This window comes from Tiliqua scincoides, chromosome 6, assembly GCF_035046505.1.
Source record: "Tiliqua scincoides isolate rTilSci1 chromosome 6, rTilSci1.hap2, whole genome shotgun sequence".
Lineage (NCBI taxonomy): Eukaryota > Metazoa > Chordata > Lepidosauria > Squamata > Scincidae > Tiliqua > Tiliqua scincoides.
This window is the reverse complement of record NC_089826.1, coordinates 70,610,522-70,637,056: the sequence shown is the minus strand read 5'-3', so window position 1 is coordinate 70,637,056 and position 26,535 is coordinate 70,610,522. Positions and strand designations below refer to the sequence as shown.

The window sequence follows — 26,535 nt, the reverse complement described above, 5'->3', positions numbered from 1 at the left end:
TGACTATTATTTATATAGACGCAGGGCTCCTTGGGGCTTAAAAAGGGACTGTGCTTTCACTTTTTAAGCTGAGGGGAGCCCTGCGGAGGGTCCCGCAGGGCTCCCCGTACCCCCGACAGGCGGCTGCAGGGACTGCTGAGTGCATCCCATTACCTTCAGCCCCCCTTAGCGATGTGATCCTGGGGATCACGTCGCTGCCTCCCCCTGCCCTCGCCCCTTAAGGGGAAAGTGGCCAGGGCTCTCTGGCTGGGGTGTCCCGACACCCAGTTTGAAAAACCCTGCTGTAGTCCTGCCCCACTCTCTGCCATCATATTGGGCTTTGCTCCCCAGTCTTCCTTACTGCCTGTCTCTAAAGCCCTACTGAGGACAAGAGATGTTGGAGAACTTCACTAGGCTTCAGTTCGGAAACTAAATATTAAGGAAGAGCCCTCCTGAATGTCTTGAGTTCCATGGGTTGGTTTCAGCTGGAGCTCTGAGCAATTATCTCCTACCTTCCAACACCTGTACCTTGTTTTTTTCCAGGTGGCAGCAGAAGAGAAGGGGGGAGGATTTTTTTCCTTCTACTGTACACCCCCCCCCCATTTTCATGTGATGTGATGGTAGGAGCAGAGTGGCTGTAGTGGCGTAGCTAATGAAAATATAACCCGACACCAAGTGCAAAATGATGCCCCAGACTTTTCAAAAAGTGAAAAATGGGGCAGTGGCATAGTTAAGGCATCTGCTACATGGGATCAAAGAAGATTTTGTAGCCCCCCTCATGATGAAATCAAATTTAATTTATTCAGTAAATAAATAAAGTTTTCTGACTAGTTGGCCATAATTTTTGATAAAATACAGATATGCCCCCGTGGTTTGTTTAATTGCATTCAGCATTAAATTACCTTTTCAATAATTACCTTTTCAACATGAGTTTTATTTGTAATATATCAAGGTTTTCACAATTTTGGCCACTAGTGTAAAGCTCAGCTTGTGGCCCCCTAAAGCTTGTTGCCCAGTGCAGTTGCTTCCCTACACCCTACAGTGCACTTGCCCTACACTCCCTTCGCTGTGCCGCTGAGTGGCTGTAGTACAGATTGGGCCTTGTAAACCAAACATTTTCCCTGCCTTCTTCCCTTTCTGTTGTTTTCTGATGCTTTCTCTTGTAGAGCAACAACAGGAAAGGGAAGGGGAGGAACAGGAAAGAACATTTTTGATTACTGAGATCTGATTGGCGTAGCAGCTGCTCTGGTCATGTTGCTGTACTGTGCAAAAATGTTGGGGGGAAAGGGGGGACAAGGAACAAAAACTCCCCCACCAATATAGTTCTTCTTCTGCTATTTTCACAGCTGGAAAAGGTAAGGAGAAGGTGGTGTGTTGGCAGGGAGGGGAAAGGGTTTCTCTGAGTCATCTCAGATTGGCTTAGTTCAGGGGTGCTCAATAGGTGAATCGCGATCTACCGGTAGATCGCGAGGCAAAATGAGTAGATCGCAGAGCCGCGTCTCTCCAAACTGTTAATATGTCAGTTTCATATTTAGCTGACACTAAACTGAAACTGACACTTTAGCTGCTCTTCAGGCATGCAGCAACAAAACTGACGAAACTGACTAGACTCCAGCAGGGGCTCCATACATTAAAGGGGGTGTCTGTCAGACGCTTCCTTCCCCCCTGGTAGATCTCCGGGCCTTGCTGGGTTTCAAAGTAGCTCTCGAGCCAAAAAAGTGTGAGCACCCCTGGCTTAGTTCATTATCCTTTTTTTCTTCCAGTTTTATGGGGGATGATCTTTGCTAATTCTCCAGCTGATCTGAAACAGGCTAAGTCAGCTGACCATTTCTCATAAGGATGTATACAGTATCAGGCTGGCTCAGGGATTCCATCATACCATCATGGTTCAAAGTTTCAAGTACTTAAAAAAAAAATCAAGGGACTATTTTTACCCTAATATCGTATGAAGATGTCCCACGGAGGAGTGTGAGTTTGTGTGAACTGGAAATGGGACAGTCCCAAACAGAAAAGAAGATGAATGTGTTGCCTCTGACTGCAGATAAAAGCAATGCTTTCATCTCTGAAGTAGCACAAAGATTTGGTTTTGTGTCTGCCAACTTTCACAGGCGTGATTTCTCATGTGTGTGAGCCAGCAGTGCTAGCCAGATGCAGCTTGAATATCAACTCATGTGGCCCACAGTGAAATACTGTCATTGGACACAAACTTGCACATTTGTTTTGTCTAGCCCTGTGGGTCAGAATGCATATTGTCAGGAAGATCCCAAAATAGCTGGCAGGAAGTATAAAAACTGGGAAGAAGAGCGCTTTAGTTATGAGCTGGAGCACAAGCCTATGCATGTCTACTCAGAAGTAAGTCCCATTGTTTAGTAAGCTGCAGGCCTGTAAAGGTCAGTCCTCTTTATCCGTGGATTCAGTACCCACAGATCTGTGAGTTCCAGAGCTGTGGGGTCGAATCAACCTGCACCCTTCAGAGGCGACCGGAGCTGTACTCCAGATGTGTCCTGAAGTTGTGAGGTCTGGGGAGGTATGTGGCCTGTCAGGCCTCAGATTGCCTTCTAAGGCTGGCTTAGGCCTTCAGGAGGCCTTAGAACATCACTTCCAGTTTTTTCTTTGGGACGGGAGAACCAGAAGTGATGTTTTTATGCCTTTAGAAGGCCTTCTGAGGCCTAGGTAATCTACGAGTAATATGATGTTCCCCTAATTAAATCTAATATGATCTAATCTAATATGATGTTCCCCAACGTGATGTTCTGCGATGCTATAAAATAGTGAAAGAATGCGTATTGTAGGGGTGCGTGCTTTGGGGTGTGTGTGTGTGACTATGGTGCTATTTTAACCCAAAACAGGAATTTTCCTCTGTTTAGCCTAGCTTCCTGAGGAGTTTTTCTAGCTCCTTAAGGCAAAAGAAGCACATAGGGAACAAGTAAGGAAAGAACAAGTAAGGAAAGTTACTTACAAAGAGGTAGTAGGTTCTACTGCTGGAATTGGTACTTATATAGTATTATGTTGTGGTCTTGGTCTTCTTGGTCTCTCTGGAAGCCTCCCCAGAAGGCCTTCTAAGGCAGGGATGCCCATACCATGGCCCAGGGGAGCTCCCAGTCACCAATGAGCCTCTGGCTCTCCAGAGACTTACTGGAACCTGTGCTGGCCCGATGCAACGGCTCTCAGCATGAGGGTGCCTGTTCGACATCTTGTGTGAGCTGCAAGCCGAGGACTCCCTCCATTGCTTGCTGTTTCACGTCTGTGAAGGAGCAGTGGCAGCAAAGGAAAGGCCAACCTTGTTTTGTGCAAGGCCTTTTGTAGGCCTTGAGCTATTGCGAGACCTTCATTCATTCATATAAGTTCCATCTCTAATTTATGGAAATTTATTCAAATTTTAAATGTAAATTAATTCATTTTTTCCTCGCCCTCAGCACAGTGTCTGAAAGATGATGTGGCCCTCTTGCCAAAAAATTTGGACACCCCTATTAAGGCCTTAAATTGTCACTTCCAGTTTTCATCAAAACCAGAAATGACATCTGAGTGCAGCCTCCTGGACTTCAGAACACCCTTAAGACACTACCGGAATACAGCAACAGTTGCATTCTGCGCGGACGACCCTGGAAGGTGTGCCCTGGGACGGCACACCTTCCAGCTATGCTGCTGATTCCATTTACTTGCAGCATAACTTGGATAAAATGAAAAAGTGAACTATTTAACTTCACAAAAATATTTAGTATTTGAAGATCTGTTTGTCTTAGAACTCTGAAAGTTCTCTTCCATACAAAATTGATAAAACAGATTAAAAAAACCCCCAGGAAAATAAAATACTGCTCATTTAGTTCACTGGTTCCCAGACTGAGGTATTTCCCAGACTGAGAAATGGTCACTACCCCCTTAAGGGGAATGTTGTGATAGCAGTGATGGTGCTTCCAGGATTGTGCTGAGCCTGTGAATAGGGTCATTTTTAACACTTACCAGGAATCACTATCATCCTTTGTAGGGTGAGGGGTTCCCCGCGGATCCCTCAGTGGGTCTTTCTGCACCTCAGAATGGCTCCAAAATGTGATCCCTGACCCATTTCCGTTTTTTGAGAATTGGGTCAGGATCACATTTTAGAGCCATTTGGATGCACAGGGAGGCCCGCAAGTGGTTCATGCCCCCCCGCACCCTCTGCAGGACAATAGCAATTCTTGGCAAGTGTAAAAAACGATCCTTTTCACTGCGGCAGCATGATCTTGGAAGTGCCATCGCTTTGCCCCCACACAGGCTTACAGTGGTCCCAAGTCGTCTCTGAGATTTTGGAAAACTCTGATATAACTGACCAGTGATTGACTCACTTGTTTTGAATCAGCTGCCACCTTTTGTGTTTAAAAATTCAGTTCACGTTTATGTCAGTTAGGGGCCAAATAGCATACTACTTTAATATGTGAGTTCTTTTTCTTTGAAATAGTCGAAGGGAAGGGGTGGTCAGAATGTGTTAAAACTGTGGTGGGGGAGGGGTGCTGAAGCTTTTTCTGCTTGTAAATTGCTCATGGGGGGGGGGGGTCCACGAATACATCCTGAATCCAAAAGCCAGTTGAGCCAAAATGTTAACCTCAACCCTTGCAGTTATTCCGTACCAAATTGTTTAAAAATTGGGTGAAATGCATGATGCCTCAGAAAGAAGGGGGAAGGTGGTATATACATGTTTTTAAGTACTTCTTTTTATTTAACATGTGATTAGGCCCTAAATGATTTCAGGGTTGGTTTCAGTTCTGGTATGGTAAAGAATTCTCTATGAACCGATTTTAGTTTGGGTTTGGGTCTACATCAGAGGGACGGGTACAGACTTGGCCTATAAGTTGCTCTAGGTTTCAAAGGGGCAAAGTCACTTTAGGTAACAGTAGTAACTAGAATTGCTGGGCAAAGAAATGTTAGCAATTGTGATCAGGATGTGAAGCAGCAAATGGCTTTTGAACTGCTCGTGCACCACACTTATGTGACGTATCTCCTTGCCACCCAGTATGATGAAACTAAACACATCTAGTGACCATCCTGTCAAACCCATGACATTATGCGGCTCCAGATTTGAAATGAGCAAAAGGAGGCATTACTTTTTTACCAACTCTCGTGTAACTGTTTTATAACATTCCCCCTCCTGAGTTAGCCTCCAGTGCTGGTGTGATTCTTCTTGCAAGATCCCATCTCTGGCGTCTACATTTTAATGTTACTGGAGCAACTTGTGAATGGCAACTGTACTGCTCCTATCACATAAGATGCTGGCTTTTGTTTTACATATTTCCCTTAGATGTTTGCAGGGTTAACCAAATCTGAGATTGCTGGCAACGGTGGGGTTTTCAAGTAGATTACCAGCAGCTACCATATGTACTCAGCGATTGTGTGAATTGACTCTGCCCTTTGCCAAACTTATGTTTTTAGTTGCCTCTTTCATAAAATACATTTCCGCAGAGTTGCTATTAAAAACAGATGTTCTGTCACGCAAGCCTAACACATTTTGACTGTGACACATTAGAGATAATATATCCATGTGAGACACTTCAGAGTGTTTCTACTTGTAACTATTGGCATATGTTTGGGTACCCTCCCCCCATTTCTCTAGTATGGTACCAAAGGAAGAGTGAATGAATTACTATTGCAACAATAAATAATCTGTTGGGTAAAGCTGCCCTTATGTTTAGAGGAGATTTTGACTTGGAGTCATCCAGGCATCATTCCACGTATGGTCGCATTGCCTGATTGGTTTCTCAGCCATGTTACAGGAACAGTGTATGGCTGGTAAAGTAAAATTGCAGCTCAGTCCTCCGTGTCTCTACTCAGAAGTAAGTCCCTTTGACTTCAGTACGGCTTCTTCCCAGGTCAGGATGTATAGGATTGCAGCTGGGCAGTCCAATCCTAACAAAATCTGCCTGCCTTCCACCAATGCAGATGTGTCACCGGAGGCATCTGGGAATGGGGCAGTTCCAGAGGTCTTTTCCATGTAAGGGAATATTTGTTCACTTTCGGGGGGGGGGGGGAGAGCTTATGCTGCCCAAATGGGTCTACTTGGATCTGTGCAAGCAACTATGCAAGTTAAATACAGGTGGACCTGGGAAGACAGATTGAGACCAGGAAGGTGGAGAGGATGTCAGCAGCAGTACTGCTGCCAGTACTGCCCCCTTCCTGGTCTTGATCCATCACCTCCCTGCTCTGCTCCTGCCCAGCCCCTTCCTCCTGCCAACCCTTACGCTGACTTACTGGCACTGGGGCTTCTTGGAGGACTATTAGCATGTAGAGACAGACACTCCCACTTGCAGTGGCAGCCCAGCTGCGCTGAATGGCATGTTGCCTTTTGTGACAGTCATAAAGCATGCTACGCCATTGGAATGTGTGTTCCGGTGGCATGGTGGCCCAATAGGATTGGTCCCTTAGTCAATATTGTCATGTTTAGATAAGTTCTCAGTAATATATGTAAAGACTTCTCAGAAGTAAACACCTTTTCCTGCTTTCTAGATTAAGATGAATTGTGTCAACATTCAAGGGAATTAGGTCATTATCTCTCATTAATACTACCTATACTATTATAACACTAGAGGGGCTCCCATGGGCACACTGTATACATGCCTAAGAGATGTCATGTGTGTTTCCACCACTCCCCACTCACACATCATTGGATTGTGTCCAGTGCATCTATTGCTGACTATTAAATTTCCACATGGCTTGTGATGATATTGAGGATTTTATTTCTTTTTTAGTTCCCAAGAATGTCCTCATCAGCAAGATGGTTTATATTCTTAAATGTTCCTCTTGCCAACGTATTTTATGTCGAGTTGCTAAGATATGGGAAACTGCTTTATCAGTGCTGACCCAAGGCCTCACGGCACCTGAAATGGTGTGCCTAAAGCCATTCCCAGTGTGCACTAGCCACTACCACTCCCTTCTTCTTTTCTTTTCCTGGATTTGAAAAGAAAGGGATGAATGGAGCAGAAGATGAAATGTGAAGAGAAAAGTGGTGGGCTAGAGCACTTCCAACCATTCTCCTTAAGGTTTTCTTTTCCTCTTCATCTCCACTTTATTTTCAAATTCAGGGAGTGAGTGATAGAGATGAGCAGGCAGACAGAGGTGGGTTCTCCTCACCAATCTGCTGTCTTAAGCTGGCCTTGTGAGCAGGACAGACCTCTGCCTTGGACTGAGCTGGACAGTTGGTCCTTCTGTCACAATCTACTCCAATTGGCAGTGATTATCTGTGGTCTTTTCTAGCACTGCTGCTGGTGGTCCTGTGAACAAGAAATGCCAGAGATTGAACCTTCTTTCATTCAAAGCAAGTATTTATCCACAAAGTCATGGCCCCAGTGGGAAAGCATGTCTTGCAATAATGGATGAAAAAATAGTGTTTTTCTTTAGGAAGATTACATGTTTCTTTTAATTGAATATGTTTTTTTGCTTCCAGCATTGCTCTAATGGCATTCCCTGTAACTCTACACTCATGGAATCTTATTTAGGGAATACATATTGAATACCACCATTGTTGAGGGAATTGCATGGTGGGATTTCTCTTCCTTTTGGTTTCCATAAGAAAACATAGACAAAGTTTCCTTTTTGCCACTGAGGGGAGAACTCTACATTGGAGTTAAGTATGTGTGCATTTAATTTCCACCACATTGTGTGTTGCAAAATACATTCTTCTCTCAAACTATGTGGTAGTAATTGTGGAAAGTCTGTGAGCATCAATACAAGGGAGCAAACACATTTAATTTAGAAATGACATGTTACTCCATAATGTTGTCAACCAGAAGGGACCCCCACCCACAAACAGATCTATAGATTTGCATTCTGTTCAATAACTGTGTTCTCAGTTCTGACATTGGTAGCTATATGTTTATATGGGTGAAACTTTATTTTGTCCCTGCCCATTTTTTTTAAAGAGCAATTTTCATGTAGGACCTAACTGTCCACTAGTACATGTGTTGATGGATTGTTTTATGATGTTCAGGCAAACTGAAACTAAACTAAAGATAAAATGTAGAGCAGTGGAGTCAAACATAAGGCCTGCAGGCTGTATCTGGCCCAAGGAAGCTTTTTATCCAGCCCACATGATGATTGGGCTCCCCAGCACCACCATCAGCTGCCAAGTTGTGAAGTGAAGCCTTGACAGAGGCAGAGTTACTGAAAGGGTGGCCCACATGATAACTGGGCTGTCCCATACCTTTACAATATGATAAAATTTTCATATTTGCTCTTCTGTCACTTGCAGAAGGTAAAAAAATGCTAATTTCTGATCATCACCTGCTTAATGATGTCACTTCCTGCTTAATTACATCACTTCGGGCCTTCAGTAGGCAATATGAATGCTATTTGGCCTGCTGTATAAAACAAGTTTGACACTCTTGATGTAGAGAATCTGCTCAAGATCCACTGATGCCATGAAACTTTATGCCAGTGGTTCTCAAATTTTTAGCACCAGGACCCACTTTTTAGAATGAGTATCTGTCAGGATCCACCTGAAGTGGTGTCATGACCGGAAGTGACATAATTGAGGAAGAAAATTTCTTACAATCTTAGGCTGCAATCCTACCCGCACTTACCCAGGAGTAAGTCCCATTTACTGTCATTGTTAAAAGTATATGCATAGTAGCCTGTTAGAACTATAGATGTGTCACCTTTCCCCAATGCAGTCACATGCCATGGGAACATCAAGTCTAATATATTAAAAATAAAATATTGAAATGAATGGGGACCCATCTGAAAATGGCTTGCAACCCACTCTTCTGCCAAATCCCAATCCAAGCTTTGCCTGGAGAATTATGCCCACATTTAGCTAATTAGCACCCCTTGTTTACCCAAGAATGACCCTGGTTCTGCCCTGCTGTACTGCTGGACCCCACCACCAGGGTAGCTCACCTGTTTAACCTATAAAGGTCCTCCTTCCAGCCAGCAGCCTCCCACCACTACAGCAGCCCCTTGGTCCTCAGCAGGTCTTGGGCACAGCAGCTACCCACCAAACTCCAGTGGTTCCAGCAGTCTCCAAAGTCCATTCACCAATCAGTCCATTAGCCATCAATTCCTTAGTCCATGTCTCCCCCTTCCTCAAGCTTCCCTCCCTCTGCTGCCCACACCAAACTCTCCCTTCAGCAAGTGCTTTTATGCCTGAGAGCCTTATTGCCTTCAGTGTCTGCAGCTGTGCAGCACACCCTTTGCTGAAAGCCCATGCCTTAACTCTTAAAGGGGCCACTGCAGACACCACATTCTACCTCCTCACCAGATCTCAGCTATTCCACTACACCCACCTGGTGGATCCTGACCCAACAGTGTGAGAAACACTGCTTTATGCTATTTCTTAGAGCAGTGCCACTGCCAAATGCTTGAAGCCCTGGGACAGAACCCTGCACTGGGTACTCCAGAGTGTGTTGGGCCCTTCAAAACCCTCAAGCTTATTGGTGATGGCATGTGAGGCAGTGGTTGGCAGTGGTGGCAGGCTTTACCTCCTCTCGCATTCCCTCCCCAGCTTTCTTGCAAATGTGGAGAATCTCTGGCAGTGGTGGTAGCTCCTGTCTGCCCATTGGCCAATGGAGGCACCCTTTAGAGTCCTTGCAATGATACAGGATTTTCTGGGGGATGCTCCCATGTGTAACTTAATGAGGCTCTGACCTCTCATTACCCTGTTTCCTCTGGTACTGGTGGATCAGGAGTTGGCCATACCAGATTGGCTCTCTGAAGGCCATATCCTCTTGGCCAGCTCCCAACCTGGCCAACTTCTGGTGCCTCCTCATCTCATAGAAATTTATGAAAAAATGTTTCCCTCATAAATTTTTTCTTTAAAAAATTTGAATAAATATTCAAGTTCTGCTAACATCTATTGCCGTTTTTCAGCAAGTAAAGTTACAGCAAAACCAGCAATAGATTTGCGTGGATTTCTTGCCAAATATATCCTGAAGTTAGTAATTGGAGATGACTATAGTAGACATTATCTGCCAAACTTGATAGTTATTTAAGTGGTGATGAAAAGTGCCCATCAGTTGTTAGTCACTCGTAAAATAGCATAATGATAGGAAAATAACTTCTGCTTAAACAGACAAATGGATTTGTAAAAAGACTGCAGTTTAGTTTAGTGAAACTAGTTAATGCATTGTTTTGGAATTCAGTTTTCTTCCATGTATGAATGGAAAAACAAATACAAGAAATAAAAACAGAAATGAACCAGACTGATATACTTCTAGGCAAATATATTTGAGATTGAAGTGGACACATGTAAAAAAATAAGTACAGTCTGCCCTCCTTATCCTGACCTGGCTTCTGTGGATATGAATATCAATGGATGCCAATCCTGTGGCTGGAGGGCCTCAGAAGACCTCCCAGATTCAACCAGAAGTGACTTCCAGTCACATCTGAGAGGCTTCTGAGGAGGCCAGGAGGTCATGTGTGACCTCTGGAGGTCTGAGCACAGAGCCCAGGTAAGTAATTGTAGCACCATGTGGTCTCCTTAATAGATTTCATTGTCTGTGGAATTCTGTATCAATGGGGGAGGGTCCTGGAAAAGATCCCCTGCAGATACCCAGGGCCCACTGTATAATTCTGAAAGCTGCCTTCATTAATGAAATGGACAACACTCCTTTCAGTGGGTTTCATTCAGTGGATACTTTATAATGACCCTAGATGAGCTGCTTCACCATATACTAGTGCTTCTATAGCAGTGTTTCTCAAATTGTGGGTCAGGACCCACTAGGTGGGTCACGAGCCAGTTGCAGGTGCATCATGTAGCACCTTGTTCAACCACCACTGAAAATACAGAACTGAAAATGCAGGGTGCAGAGCTGCTAGGCAGGTTGGGCTCCTGTTAGGTGAAAGGTACTGTGCTTTGCCCTGAATAGGTGGGAAGATAGGATGCTGGAAGAGAGGATTGTGTGTTGGAAAAGGATCCAAGTCTGCATTCTGCTTTGAGTTCTGAGCTGGAATGTTTGAATTTCGAGTTATGCAAAATAACAGCACAAGCACACTGTGTAATGGGACCGTTGGCTGATCACGGCTTAGGTTTGAAGCCTAAATTGATGATGTCATTTCTGGCCATGACATCACTTCCAGGTTAATGACATCACTTCTGATGGGTCCTGACAGACTGTCATTCTAAAAAAATGGGTCCCAGTGCTAAAAAGTTTGAGAACCACTGCTTTGTAGGTATGTAGAAGAGATGTGTATAAATTATGCTAAATGTGGAACTTCTCATATCTCAGAGATCTGCCAGGCTGTATGTGTTTGACTAGATTTAAGGAGGCATTTCAGTTCCCATTTGTGACTGGTGGAAGCCACATGGAGAAGTGCAGTTCAACAGACTTTCGGTTTCCATGTCTAGTGCAATTTACTGCAGTAGTTTCAGCTGACTGCTTGGTTTGGCAGTCACAGCCACACATGATCTTCTTAAAGACTATCAAGGGTAAAGCTGCGGAGAGAGACAGAGATAGAAGCATTCAGAGCCTGAAGGCATGATGTGGGGATGGAGGCAACAGCAGGAATCTTCAGATGTACTGTAGGAGACGCAGTTAGGCTGAACTTTATAAAGATGCTTGTGCTCTGAGGTAAGAGATATAGGAAGCTCTCCTTTCCAACAGAACTGCCAAATAAAGGTATGCTATTATGCTGCAGAATATTGACTTGCTAACTGTGCATTGCTTTGTGTTGTCTTGGCTTGCTAAACCTGCATTTGGTCAGACTGAAAAGATCGTGATTCTGGGCTATGATGTTCATTTATATGGTGAACCCTCATTGTAACAGATCTCAGTTTAATTTCAGAAGCCACAAACATTTTCAGCTTCGTTAAAAATACTGTAGTCATATACGTTTTGTGCAGGTTTCCAAAAGTCCATTGACCTAAATGCATTGGGATTTAGCAGACTTCTGGCATTGACACCACTTCCTCCCACTAGTCTATTGAGGGTTCACTGTACACTGAATATAACATCTGTTGTGTAGCTTATCTTTTGATTATAGCATTGGCCATCCTTTCAGTATAGTATCAATCAAGAGATGTAGCTAGTTCTGACAACCAATCTTCAACAAGCCTCCTACCTTCCTGTATTTTGACTACATGGCAAACTTGGGGTGAAGAGTTCCCTGAATCCACTGCCCTGCCCTCCCATAATCTGCCACTGGTGCAATCCACATCATGTCTCCTTAATAGATGAGCTACCCCTCTTCTGCTTTTTGAACAGAGGCCAGGCTAAATCTGTTGATTCTTTCTAATTTATTTTACTTTTACTTTTCCTTCTCACTGAACTCAGCAGAAAACTATTTTCTGTTTTTTGTGGTGTGTTTGGAAATAAACACTAGGGGCTTTGGATGACTTTTTGATTTTTCTTGGGTGCTCGGAAATTCTTTTCTGATCCCATGGAAGTCTCCAACTACTCAGAGACCTGTTATCTTGGCTATATTATGGAGGTAAGCAAGTTGGAAAGTCACATAGAATAACAGAAGTGGACACCAACCTTTGTTAATGTTGTTGGAACCCTGTCTAGCCCAGATGCAAAAAAAAGAGTGAGTGATGTTACCTGCCCTAATTTTGGCACTAGTGAGAAATCTGGTTAGTTGTGAATGTTTAAAAATAATCCCTGAATGATTCTGAGGTTGGAGTGACAAGTAAGTGGCTCCACACCAGTGTCTGGAATTGTGATAAACAGTAAAGCAAATGAACTGTACTATTTTCATGCATATGAACAAGGGGAATCATTTTATGCCTTTCTTGCAATTACTGAGCTCATACGGTCTGCAGGATTTTTCAAAGTTGCTTTCCAAGATGGACCTGGCTGTCTTAGTTTTAGAGATTTTGACCTTTTCTTTCCAGTAATGAAAACATCTGGTATCAACTTTTACTTTAAAAAAAGAGAGAGAGAGAGAGAGAGACAATATATTGCCTTCAGCCTCTAATGATTACCAACTGTGTAAACAATAAAAGTTTTATAAAAAGTGTCCTTTTTCTGCATATGTCCCAATGTACATTGTCTCTGAGTTTAGAATTAACATGTGCTAAGCTTGTTATTTGGACCAGGTCTCTCTGCAATATATGAGGTGAACAGAAACATGCACAAGTTATTGAACTATGTTTAATTAAATATTCTTGAATAAAAACACGAAGAATCTTGAGTGAAGTTTTAATGCGGTGCCATGATGACAGACCTTTGTTTGACTTTAAATTAAACTTTTTTTCTCACCTGATGCTTGCCAATATTTGATTGTAAAACTATCTAGCTAATTGTGCAATCTGTGAACTGTGATAAGAGGTTACATGGTTTGTAGTTTAGTGTACAAATAATAGTTGGAATATCTTTGTATGCTTTCTGCTAAATTTTAAAACGTTTGCTATAAAACAGGAAAGCAATCAATCAAAAGAACATTTCAATCAGAAAACAACATTCTTCTGTCTTTTTCACCCTCCCCAACCTTCTATAAGTGCAATATGATCTCAGCACCCTATTGACAAGACACTTACTAGAAAACATTGCGCTTCACACTTGTACACATTTACTTGAAAGTCAGCTCCATTTAACTCAGTGAGCATATTTCTGGGTAGACACTTAGGGCGCAATCCTAACCCCTTATGTCAGTGCTTTCCAGCACTGGCAAGGCGGTGCCAATGGGACATGTGCTGCACCCTGCAGTTGGGTGTCACTCATGGAGTCCTCCTCAAAGTAAGGGAATGTTTGTTCCCTTACCTTGGAGCTGCATTGTCCTTATGTCAGTGCTGCAAAGCACTGACATAAGGGGTTAGGATTGTGCCCTTATAAGATAGAGAAGTGATTTTTTTTTTTTTGCTCTTTGGCAAAGACAAGCAGTTTTATACAGATGGAACATATTTATCCACAAATTTTACATACAAAGATCTGGTTCAACATGGGCTCCCAGGACTTACGTTGGGCCCCATTTGGCCCCATTGGGGAGTCTGCGAAATGGGGGGATAGGATCCATTGTGCACCATTGCTGCTGAATCCACCCCTGTTGCCTTACCTGCTCCAGCAGGTCCAGGCAAATCTGGCAATGGATGAGGAGCATTATTGCTTCTTGTGACTGCTTTCTCAAAATGGCCACTGATGGAACTCTGTGTGCTCCATCTGCAGCCATTTGACAACAGTGGAACTCAGTTCACACAAAAGGCCAGTCTCGTATGTGATGGGTTGTAAATATTTCAGTGATCTTCGGATTATGAATTTTATTCTTACGTAGTGGTTCTAAGGGGGATGGACTGGTACATGTAGTGTCCCAGTGAATGAGTGCATGTGTAGGACGGAGTGGGTTTCTTGATTACAGGAAAAACTTCCTGTATTGAGAACAAAACAGCTAATATTGTAATGCTGTACAAATCGATGGTAAGGTCACACCTGGAGTATTGTGTCCAGTTCTGGTTGCCACATCTCAAAAAGGACATAGTGGAAATGGAAAAGGTGCAAAAGAGAGCGACTAAGGCCGCAATCCTAGCCCAGCTTTCCAGCACCGACATAAGGCCAATGCAGCTCCGAGGTAAGGGAACAAACATTGCCTTACCTTGAGGAGGCCTCCAGGACTGCTCCCCAAGTGCAGGACGCAGCAAATGTCAGTGTCCTTATGTCAGTGCTGGAAAGTTGGTTAGGATTGTGCCTTAAGATGATTACTGAGCTGGGGCACCTTCCTTATGAGGAAAGGCTACGGCGTTTGGGCCTCTTCAGCCTAGAAAAGAGACGCCTGAGGGGGGACATGATTGAGACATACAAAATTATGCATGAGAAGGATAAAGTGGATAGAGAGATGCTCTTTACACTCTCACATAACACCAGAACCCGGGAACATCCACTAAAATTGAGTGTTGGGAGAGTTAGGACAGACAAAAGAAAATATTTCTTTACTCAGCGTGTGGTTGGTCTGTGGAACTCCTTGCTATGGGATGTGGTGACGGCATCTAGCCTAGATGCCTTTAAAAGGGAATTGGGCAAGTTTCTGGAGGAAAAATCCATTATGGGTTACAAGCCATGATGTGTATATGCAACCTCCTGATTTTAGAAATGGGCTATGTCAGATGCAAGGGAGGGCACCAGGATGCAGGTCTCCTGGTGGGCCGCTATGAGATACAGGAAGCTAGACTAGATGGGCCTATGGCCTGATCCAGTGGGGCTGTTCTTATGTTCTTAAAATTCTTCCAAACTTACTGTGAAATTCTGCTTGCCGTCTTCACTGCAGCAGCAACTTCAGCTCAGTTTTTTTTTACTTCTGTGTTAGTTGGCGCTAAGTGTAGCCAGTGTTTTTCCAAGTTTAAAAGTGTACCTCAAAGCTCATGGCTTCAGATGAGTTTGGTCCAGTGAGGAGTGCACCCTGGTGTGTGCTGCCTCATGCCAGTATTGACCCTTGGAACAAGAATGCTTCTGTTTTTTTCTAAACATGAGCAGAGGAGGGAGAGAAGCAAGCTTTTCATGAGTAGTAGCCAGAATGTAAAATGTCTGGCTTTGTGTACATATAGCCAGTTCCTAAAAATGTAATAATTCATAAAAGGGGAAGTATAAATGAAGCAGGACTGTGCAGCTGAACCGAGATTCCTGTGCATTTCTGTTTAATGGCTCCCGAAGCCTTGCTGATTGTATTGATAGATAAAGGAGTCCAGGGGTATGTGTACCATAATGTATATAGGTTTTTGAACTCTAAGCATGACTTGTGAGAAACAAGTACTCCTTGTGGCACACATTTCTGAGACTTGAGTGTGTGACACTTTGCTGTGAGAGAAATAAAACATGGTTGTAGAGGAGTTCAAACACAATATTCTCTTCTCTGTATATCCTAGGTATCTTATGTGGCAGACACAACTACAGGCATCTTAACAGTGGCAACCAGTTGCCTATCTGTCCATATCCCCTGTAGGCTGTTTGTGGAATGGAGCCAGGAAATCCTTTTTTTTAAACTCCTAAATCCCTTTCTTGTGTGAGCTTGTGACAGCCAGCATTGCAGTTACTAATAATAAACTACAGCCTGGAAAACAAGTCCACAGAAGATTTTACTAGCCCTCTTTTCCTTATTAGATACTAATGACCTGAAGAAAAAGAGAGGCAACATTTGTAAAACATTCCTGCCTGGTTGCCTGGAAGCAATTTTAACTTTCCATAACTGGACAGGCGAGTAGCTATTGGCAAGCCTGAGTAAAACCAATTGGTACGGTGTAGGTGGAAGACAAACTTCCTTCTTTTCTCTTAATGCTGCTTTTTTCTGTAAAGAGTACCTGGGGAAAAGGTGTTAGGTGTTTGGCAAACGATGCGATATTCATCTTAATTGGACATGGGTATTTGAGGTTGTTGCCAGAGTGTTTTTAAATAGCAGCAGAAGTGAAAGTAAACTCACCATGACTAACTTACTTTGGCACCCAAGGGCTCAAGAATAGCAGACTGTTGAGAGATGGTGGCTGTCATTGGCAAAATCCCTGCCTATCACATTTTTGGGCCACGGCTAGAGAAAAGTAGAACAGATTGTGTTAACATCTGAGCAATCTGGGTGTGTTTTGGAAAGTGCCTCATCGAAAGCCCCTGGAGCAGTTGAACGTCCTTAGTAGAAAAGGTCTGATTTAGTTTCAATTCCAATAGCTTTATCTCTGGTTGGAAAGAATGATGGCAGAGGAAGAGAAGTAGCTTTAGGAACAATGTTGCTTTATTTGTCTCTGTTTTGGAATACAGTATGGTCAAGCTGGGCGTTTCGTTCTTTTGCCCATTCCTGAGTTTTTAACATTTTACTAGTGACCAGAGACAAATACTGTAGAACAAAGTACTTTCTTGGATAAGTTACTTGTGGGAGGAAAATCACCTGCCAGGCAGAGTGTCTTGTTTGTTCTCAGTTTTACTGCATATTGTTATTCTTTGCACCTGGAGTGGTGTGGTGCTAAATGGCTAGAGAACCAAACTGGGATCCAAAGAGCTACCTTGTACGTGCTCAAGGACTTGCTCGCCGCCAAGTGGCAATTTGGCCCATGTCATAAAGCATATTTCAAACTTTCTTTTGCACTCCAAACATTTGTTTGCTAACATAAGTTTGCTACTTAGCGTGGGAGACTGTCATTCAAGAAACCCAAGTTCAAAGCTCTGCAGGAGGCACAGAACAGATTACACAATCCTTTTACCCAATAGTCCAACTCCCCATATCCTCAGTGATTGGATGATACCATTGGACTTGCTTTTTCTCTTCCATCCTATACTTGGTGCTTATGCGTGTGTATCGATGTGAGAGATACACAGTTTTGATACACTGAATTTAATTGTCCAGTAATGAGAAGTGTGCCCATTTTATGCTGTACATCAGATATCCACTGTCCATTAAGGGCCCTATCCTATCCAACTTTCCAGCACTGATGCAGCCATGTCAACAGGGCATGTTGGGGGTGGGGTGGGAGTGTCACAGTGGGGGGGGGTCACAGAGGCCCTTTCCAAGTAAAGGAACATTTGTTCCCTTACCTCAGTACTATGTTGCAGCTGCATCTGTGCTGAAAAGTTGGATAGGATTGGGCCCTCAGAATGATGGGAGCTGTTGGAGAAACCTTTGGCACGTGTTTTCTATGTGGAAAGAGAGGTGTAGCATATGGTGTAGCATCTTTAATGGCTGCCCATGTTAAATTTTTGTTCTGCCAGAGAAAAACCTTGTAAATATAGTACGCCTATTGTCCGTTTAAAGGAAGCTTTGTTGGTTCACCAGTTATTTAATCCATTGCATTTTCATACTAGTAAAAAAAAATGTCAGCAGCAAAACTTCCTTTGTTTTTGGAGGGAGCATGCGTTGCCATAGCAGATACGCTTTTAGAAGAGACATTCCTCCCTGTGTGAAGGAGACTGGCAGTGCCTCTTAGCATAATGTCTGTCACCTGCAGGTTTTATTTGTAGTTGTATTATTGTTTTTTAATATCTTAACTGCCCGATTGATGGCAACTTTGTAGTCAATTAAACATTTTGAAATGAATTAATCAATCAGAATAACAGGTTAAACTTGGCAGCCCGAATATTGTATATAGCCAACCCCTGTGACACGGGCATCCAGCACCATAAATAATATCTCCCTCATTTCTCTTCCTTACAAAGAAATACTTTAAAATGATCAACTGAGTTATGAAGTACCACAAATATATCTGTGAGATGGAGAGGGGATGTTTTCTTTCTGGGAAACGGTCTAAATGAGCTGTGACAGATGAATGTTGATATTAAGCATTTTTTTGCTAGGCAGACTCTCCAGAGAGGTTCACACCACAGGAAAATAATATTTTTTTGCAAATAAAAAGAGTACACTTTGTATTATTCCACTTCTTCTGAGTGGAACTTTTAACAGATTTCCAAATGTAATAATAATCTGAAAGATGGGGTGGCGATTGCCAAAATGGAATACCCCTGCTGTATTTGAAGTGTCTGTTAAGTGAGCTCTCTCAACACTATCAGGAGCGCCCTTAGCTGCTGCCGTTTGCTTTCCAGTGTCTTTTCTGTCTTGCAGCTCTTTCAGTGCATTTTCTTTGTACATTCTGTTGGTCTTTGTTTTCCTCAAAGGGTGTGGACCTTGCATTGTGTTTGCCCAGGGTGAACCTGCTGAAACATCCCTTCCGTCCTGCTTTTCTCATGAATAAAGTTTGGTCCTTAGTGTTCGTGTGACTACCTCAGTTTAACTTTTAGGAAATTACTTCTGTCAGTGCTTTTGAGCCACAGTGCCATTTCACCAGGGCAGCATATTTCCTAGGATCTTTTTGTGTGTATTTATTTATTTAAAATATTTATACTCCTCCTTCCCCTTCCCCACTGGAAGATGCTCAGGGGTAACTAACAACGCAATCCTGTAGACCAGTGTTTCTGAAACCTGTGGGTTGAGAAACCCACTAAGTGGGTTGCGAACCAATTTCAGATGGGTCCCTATTAATTTCAGTATTTTATTTTTAATATATCGGCCTTGATGCTACCACACTATGTGACTGCTTTTGGGGAAATGTTACAGATCTGTATTTTTAACAGGCTACTATGTATATGCTTTTAACAATGATAGTAAATGGGACTTGCTCATGGGTAAGTGTGGGTAGGATTGTTAAAAATTTTCCTGCTTGATGATGTCACTTCTGATCATGACATCACTTCCAGTGAGTCCTGACAGATTCTCCTTGTAAAAAGTGGATCCTGGTGCTAAAGGTCTGAGAATCACTGCAGTAGAGGATTGGGCTTTTGGCCAAAGCACTTTTTGACAGTGGAAGACACTTCCACTCTCACAAATGTCTGCTGAAAGCACGCATACTCTGTTGGTGGCCAGTTTGGGGAGTGCTGCTGCAAGAGATGACCACTCTTCCCATCTGTTGCCAGGCCTGGCCACAGCTGCTGGAGCACGTAAGGCTGCAGAGGAGGTGGGGAGGAAGCAGAACAGGGGGTGGGGAGGCTGTGGAAGGGGGTGGATCTGGCAGTGATGGCATGTGTCGAATCCTATCCTCCCTTTTGGCAGTCTCCCCACCCCTTTCTTCGCCTTACACTTTCACCATCTACAGATCTGGTGCAGGTTCAAGGAGACCCATTGCAGAACAGGAGGCTTATCCAGCGCTCAGTGCAACCAGTGGGCGGGGTGTACTGGAAAGCTTGAGAAGGGTAAGGGAAATGTAGTTCTGTGAGGGGATTTGGAGGTCTCCAACAGATAATGCACGGCTTTCACCAACCCACAATTACCAGGATCCGTTGAGGGAAGCCATGACAGTTAAATTATAATGAATTCAGTATTCATGTTATGTGTAGGTATATGTGTCCTTGAATTTCAAACTCAGTGAATATGGAGCTTACCTGTTTTAAATCTATCAAACCTTTTAAGTTTCCCTTGTGCAAAATAACAATTTCTGAGTTTTGAGTTACTTTTAAAAAATGAACATGAAGCAGAAGCCAAATTTATAATAGCGTTAAATAATACCAGATTGTGTTGGATTTGAAATACCATACATAGTATTAGTTTGAGAATCTATTCCATTTAACAGAAAAGGTTTCAGAATGTATCTGAGTTCATCAAGTTTCATATGCTTATGAATTCTGTTTTGTTTTGATAGACCTTGAGTATGACAAGTCACTTTTAGCATTTGTCTAGGGCTCTGAGCTTTCTAGTGAAGGGAATGCACTCAAGATTTAAGGGGTAGGCACTGGAAGGAGAATGAAGGAAATCTATGGAATTTCTCACATAATCATTTTGCAGGTTTTTGAATGCATTTCTATGCTGTGAGCATCCTTTTGGAATTTTCTCATTGAATTCAAAGAGCATTATAGTCACTGTCCAAGTGCCAATGTGTATCTTGGTGGTTTTTTTTTAATTCAGAGGAAATCATAACTGATGAGGAGAAAATGGAATGTATGCTATGGAAAATGGTGACCCTTCTGGGATCTAAGGTTGATGATGTCTGGGAGCAAAGTGGTGCTCGTGTGGGCCCCGTCAACTCCACATGCACACAGGGACTGCTCTAATCTTTTGTGGTTGTAGGCCTTTGTGTTGGTTTTGGAGTCTACTTGGAGAGTCCATGCCTCATTTTTCAAAGGGCATAACAGTGGTGTTCCTGGGGGATGGGGCAAAGGGGGCAAATGCCCCAGGGCACCATGCCTATGGGGGAAGCTCCATCTTTCTCGCCCTCCATCTTCCCCCAGCTCTCCAGAAGGCCGAAAATAGCTACTTCTGGTTTTCCGTTGAAAACTGGAAGTAGCAATTTTTGACCTTCTGGAGATATACCAGAAGGTATTTAGAAGGCCAGGGAGGCACATGGCTTCCCCAGTTCTCCGAAGGCCCCAGGATGGTGGGGGGGGGGGGTGTCACCCTGTGGTCATGGCCCTAGGAGGCACAGGGACCAGAAAGACTGAGAACCAAAGCCAGTGGGGCATAAAGAGGCTGTGATATAAAAGCAGTCTCAGAAACTCCAGAGTGCATGCAACTCCTTGCATTGCATTGTATCTTAGCCATGTGAGTTGAAAATCAGTAATTGTAATGGAAGATCAGAAGATCATCAGGTGGATGATATGGTGTTGACAGCAATTCCATTTTTTGACAGCTGGTTGACAGTTCTGGGAAGGGCAGGGCTGTCTCCACAGCTGTAATCAGTTAAGGTCAATAGAGACCTGGATGGACACCCAAGCTTCATCTGACCTTGATGGGACTTTGTATGGACATGGACTAATGAGGTAGCTCACAGCTGAGCTGCATTTTGGATAACGGGACGTACAGGAATAAAAGGCAGCTTCAGAAGGAGCAAGGACCCAGTCCTGTGGGACACGGACCCAGGGAGAAGGGGATGGCCAGAACTCTGCTGGAGGACACAGAGGAGAGGACTGCCAGTACCCTGCTGGAGAAGACATTCTGCTGGAGAACTCTGACACAGAGGAAGGGACTCTGCTGCAGTGGACTGGACTGGGAAGACTGGACTGTGCCTTTGAAGCTGGATTGGACTTGGACTGGAGGCTTCAGACCTATACCCACCAAGTTAAATGGAGTTTTGGGGAGGGGAAATTCTCTGGATAAGAGGAATTGCAGGGAGTGTCTGTGTTTGCAGCAGTAAATTCTTGTTAATTGCTCAAACTGAAAAGGAGTTCTATTAATTTCCTTTGCACACCACAGCTGCTGTTCTTGGAGAAGGGTGTTAATTAGCCAAAAAGCAGGGATTAGAAAGAAGTTGGAATATTTGGCCAGGACAGTAATAAAATTAGTACTTTTGAAAATGCTCTGCTTCATAATAGCATGTATAATTCCACCCCATCCATATTGGGCTTCACCCTGATCAATCAGGTGGCTTCTTTGCCCTCACTTGCCTCTGTAGGCACCACGCCTTTTAACCAGGTTCCACTTCTGACTTGAGACATGTTCATCTCAGGATGAAGGCCTCAGAGGGGCTAGTAGTCATCATGGGAAAGGACCGACTTCCCTCTCAATCAAAATGGGTTTTGACATAGATCAGCATTTGCACAGATAGTTACATCCTCTTTATTAACTTGTTGTACTGCACCCCTGTTCCCAGTGGCTCACCATGTTCAATCTTTCTTTATGTTTTGCTTGCAGTGGATCCAATGCACACTTTATTTTGACCAAGAAGGGGGCAGAAAGAAAGCTTCGTAGAGAGGACACATCAGGGTTTCTCAAGTATTGAGCGTACAATAATATGATAGAAGACCTCAGAAGCAGGGTGGCACTACTGAATCCACTATTCAGTTTTGCTACTGCTTTATTTTCAAGTGCAGGGCTACCTATGAAGAATGTTTGAAAACTGCAGCTGGTTTAGAATATAGCAGCCGGAGGCTCTGTTGATCATATTTCACCAGTACTTCAAAATCTTTTGGGCTGCCAGTTTGCTTCCAGGCACAATTCAAAGTTCTGTTTTATGACCTTATGATATTTTTATTGGTGTTTACCAGAAAAGTACAAATAGTTCAAAAAAAAAATACAGCCTGCAAAATCCATCAGATCACCGACAGAAGTGCATATGGTTGAATACCGACCTGAAACTTGCTTGAAAATAACGCACATATTACTTGGTTAGCCCAGGCTTCGGGCTGCATTTGATGTGGAGAATTTTATTGATGCTTCACCTTCTGTTTTGTTGCTAGGATTTAGTTTTATTTGCCCCAAAGTTTTTTTTATATTGCACAGCCCAGCAAAAAAATGTTTTTGTTTTGGTGCTCCAGCTGTTAGTCCTATTCTTGCATATATTTGGGGTGCTGATTCCAAAAATGGCATTGGTTTTGCTCTATCTGCTCTAATTTTGGAGAGTCACATTTCATGGATTCAGTGGGATTTTGACGAACAACTGTCAAAATCCTATTGAATTTATGAAATGTGTATCTCTAAAACTTAGCCAATAGGGCAAAACTGATGCCATTTTTAGAGTCAGTACCCCAAATCAGTAATGCCTGACTCTCAGCCTATAAGAACACAAAGATCCAGGGTCATATAGTAAACAAAGAGCTAAGGTGAGAAAAAAAGGGGGCTGTCACTTTAACAGAGAAAGAACTAGGGAAAGAAAGCATCTCTACTTCTTTAGCAATCTAGGATAGCAGGTGGCTGGTCCTTTGGCTAATAGGCAACCTAATGAAAACAAATGCCTAGCAGTCAGTAGGACTTAAAACTCTGCTGTCTTCAGGGAGGGGGAATGGAATGGTGGTGATCGTTGGATCATGGAGCCTTTGAAAATGCCCTCCACAAAGGGGAGCAAAGTATCAGGCAAAAGATATTTTGTTGGACCATGGCCTTCAAGCCCAGACACTTTTAATTGGACTACCAAGTGCTCCAAATATATCCAAGAATAGGTCGAACTTTTAAAATACTGCAATGTGTGTAGTAAATACTGCAATGTGTGACAATGTGTGTGTCAGGCTGTGTTGTTGTTGTATTGTTCCAGGTAGTTGTTGTCGATCATCCTGTGCACCAACAGGTCAAAAAACAGAACATAAATTTTTATTACTCATCTCCTATGCTTTATTTATTGGCACCCAAGGCGGCTATGTTGATATCCACCATGCTCAGTCATAGCCAAGAGGAGCTCACCTTGTCCTTGATTTGCCACTTCTATCTTCCTCTTCCCTTTCCTATAACTCTGCCAGCTGCCATCCTTCTCTCCAGCTGTTGCTTCTGATTTCAGAGTAAGATTTTTCCCTGGTCCTAATGCCTTTTGTTTCTCACCTAATGTCTTTTGCCTTTCCCCCAGTTGTTCCACGCACATGAAAATGGGGGAAATGGTTGCAGGAAGAGTATACCACATAAGGTGGCGAACATTTTCATTGGTTCTTAAATGGAACACAGAGTGGTGGAATGAATTCTTGGTGTTCTATCAAGTCTCCATAAACGTTAGGAAATGAAGATTTTATCGCTGTTAAAGGTTCCTTGCTAATGGTTCCCATAAGGAATTGGTCTAAGTACTGGATAACAATCTTTAAATAGATATAGGTAATGATGCTTTTGTGTATGTGGCATTTAAAAGAAATGTTTCATTGTTTGAACCAGTTAGATTAATTGGCAGAATTAGCTTAGAGGTGGTGTTCTCATTAAGTGCTCTTGTTGTGATCTGCTTTCACAAATGGCCCCTTTGGGCTGTGTTAGTTAGTGTTGCCATGCTCAGTAAAAAGAGCTAGTTTCTGATCCAGCTTTCATGTTTGCAGATGAAGATTAAAATGGACTGTTTCAATAGTCTGAAGTTTTTTTTTTGCAGGGTAACAGGGATTCCGAGTACAATTAAAGCAAGCCTGACGTCAGCTTCAACTACATTCCATCTGAAATAGGTTATTGTTTTGAGTTTAAAGAACTAATAAATTCTGGATTTTGTTTAATCACTTTGATTAGCATTTATGTAATTTCAGTGTTAAAAGATGTAATGATCAAAGCTCAGCTCTCAGGTTGGGTCTTTTCAACATGTACGATTAAATATGGGGAATGGTAAAGTTCACCAAGAAGGGTGAATAGGCTTTAGCTAGAATTGCTAACCAGATTGTTTTTCCTTCTAAATGAAATCATTGGTTACACTATCTGGTGCAAGCATCAAAACATGGATGGTATATATCTTGCTGTGTGTTAGTTGTAATCCATTAATACAAGGACAGATTTAATAAACCCCACTCCTGTGTTACAGCTTGTTGACAGTCATTGGCTCTAGGTTTTGCCCTGACGTTTGCCAGTTTGAAGATTTCTCCTTTGAGTGGTTCTTTCCGTCCTATGAAAAATGATAAAATAGGCATCTGAACAAAATCAGCAAGTAAATCGTCTGTAGATTTGGCGTCAGCCAGGCAACTTCTTGCTGTTAGAAATCCAAACCATATGGCTGCAGATGGTCTCCTGGGTCCTCTTCCCACCTCCCCATTTTCCAATTAGTTAATAGTAGATTTTCCAACTCTTGCCTTAGATCATCACATTCTGGCTTGCTTTAGTGGACCCATCCCATCTTACTTACCCACATTTCCCCTCAAAATATAAGTACGTTTCATGTGCCTCCACAATACTGGCATTAGTTAGACTTACAAAGATGGGAACTGTTGCAGAGTGTGCAGTATATCAATCGCAGCTAGGATGTTTATATGAAATACTGCAGAAGTGAGGACCGGAAGGGGCAATATGTGAGTGATGAAGGGGAATGATACATGTGCACCCTGGCTATGAATCCCTGTTCTTATCTTTTCCCATAGCGGGATGCATATGCCAGTTTCCTCATTCTTCCCCTTTGATTAAAAGTGGGAGTGGAGAAAGCTAGGTGTACATAAGTAGACTTCACTGCCTTATGGCTGAGGAAAGGATTGTGAAAAATTGATTTGAGAGATTAGAACTGAGAAGTCATCAGGGACTCTGTTCATGGTTAAAGCCGCAGTGCAACCCCCTGTACAGTATATAGTGAGCAGCCCCATCCACTAAACTTAATGCACTGAAAGGGATGACTTTGCATTGTGGTTGTACCACTTGCTTCAAAAGTGGCAATGAACCTTCCCATATATTTCCACCTGGAGGTAACAGAAAATTCTATCAGTGATTTTCCCAGGGTTTGTATTTTGCAGAGAAAGTCACCATTTTGGGGAGCACCAGGTTTTCTCTGAAAGGTCAGTCTTCCCATAAGGGAAAAATACTGCCTCCTGGCAAGATAAGGGAAGGAATCTTGCTAAGAAACACATCTTGCTGCTCTTTGCCTCCCTTAAAGTGACTCTTGCTGCTTCAAGGGAGGTAAACTCCTGCATGGTATATGAATCCCTCTTGCCAGTGTTTTTAGCAGTTGGTTGTACTCTTCAAAATACTGTCCAACTAAAGGGCTTTTTTCATGGTGAGGGGAACAGTTCCACAGAAATGCGATTTCTTCTTAGCTCTAAAATATGTTTTTACTCTGGAAGTTGCTGTTTTTTCCCCCAGCAAGCTGGATAATATTTTATCCTTCTATAGCAGTGGTTCTTGCTCCTTTAGCACTGGGACCCATTTTTTAGAATGAGAATCTGTCAGGACCCACCGGAAGTGATGTCATGACCGGAAGTGACGTCATCAAGCAGGAAATTTTTTTTTTTTTAACAATCCTAGGCTGCAATCCTACCCACACTTACTCAGGAGTAAGTCCCATTTACTATCATTGTTTAAATCACCTTCATAGTAGCCTGTTAAATGTACAGATCTGTAACATTTTCCCAAATGCAGTCACATACCTTCGTAGCATTAAATCTAATATATTAAAAATAAAATATTGAAAGAATGGCGACCCACCTGAAATTGACTCGCAACCCACCTAGTGGGTCCCAACCCACAGTTTGAGAAACACTGTTCTATAGTATAATAGAAAAAGCTTAACCTTTGCAACCTGGCTTGGTTGAAGGAATGTTTTCTGTCATTGATTATGCTGAACATAGTTTACATTAAAGAGGCAAGTTAGTTGTGATGCATTAATTTCAATAGGACATTTGTGACTTTCTCTAGCTCTGCTATCATAGGGTTTCTTTGTAAAATTGTCTAAGGCTGGATTCTTAAACATATTCAGAAGGAAGTTGTATGGGAATCAGCAAGACTTACTACTCTGTAAATGTATTTTAAGGCTGTAGCCATTTGTTGTTGGAAAAAAAGATATGGAGTCCACTGTTGCTTAGATACTTTTAGAGTCTTCATGGTGAGATTTGTTTTCTTAGT

General features: G+C 42.8%; 1 protein-coding gene across 1 annotated transcript in view; it reads left to right on the top strand.

Moving 5' to 3' along the window:
• LIMCH1 (LIM and calponin homology domains 1) overlaps positions 1–26,535 on the top strand; it is a 204,773-nt gene that overhangs the window by 35,472 nt on the left and 142,766 nt on the right. The window lies entirely within an intron of this gene.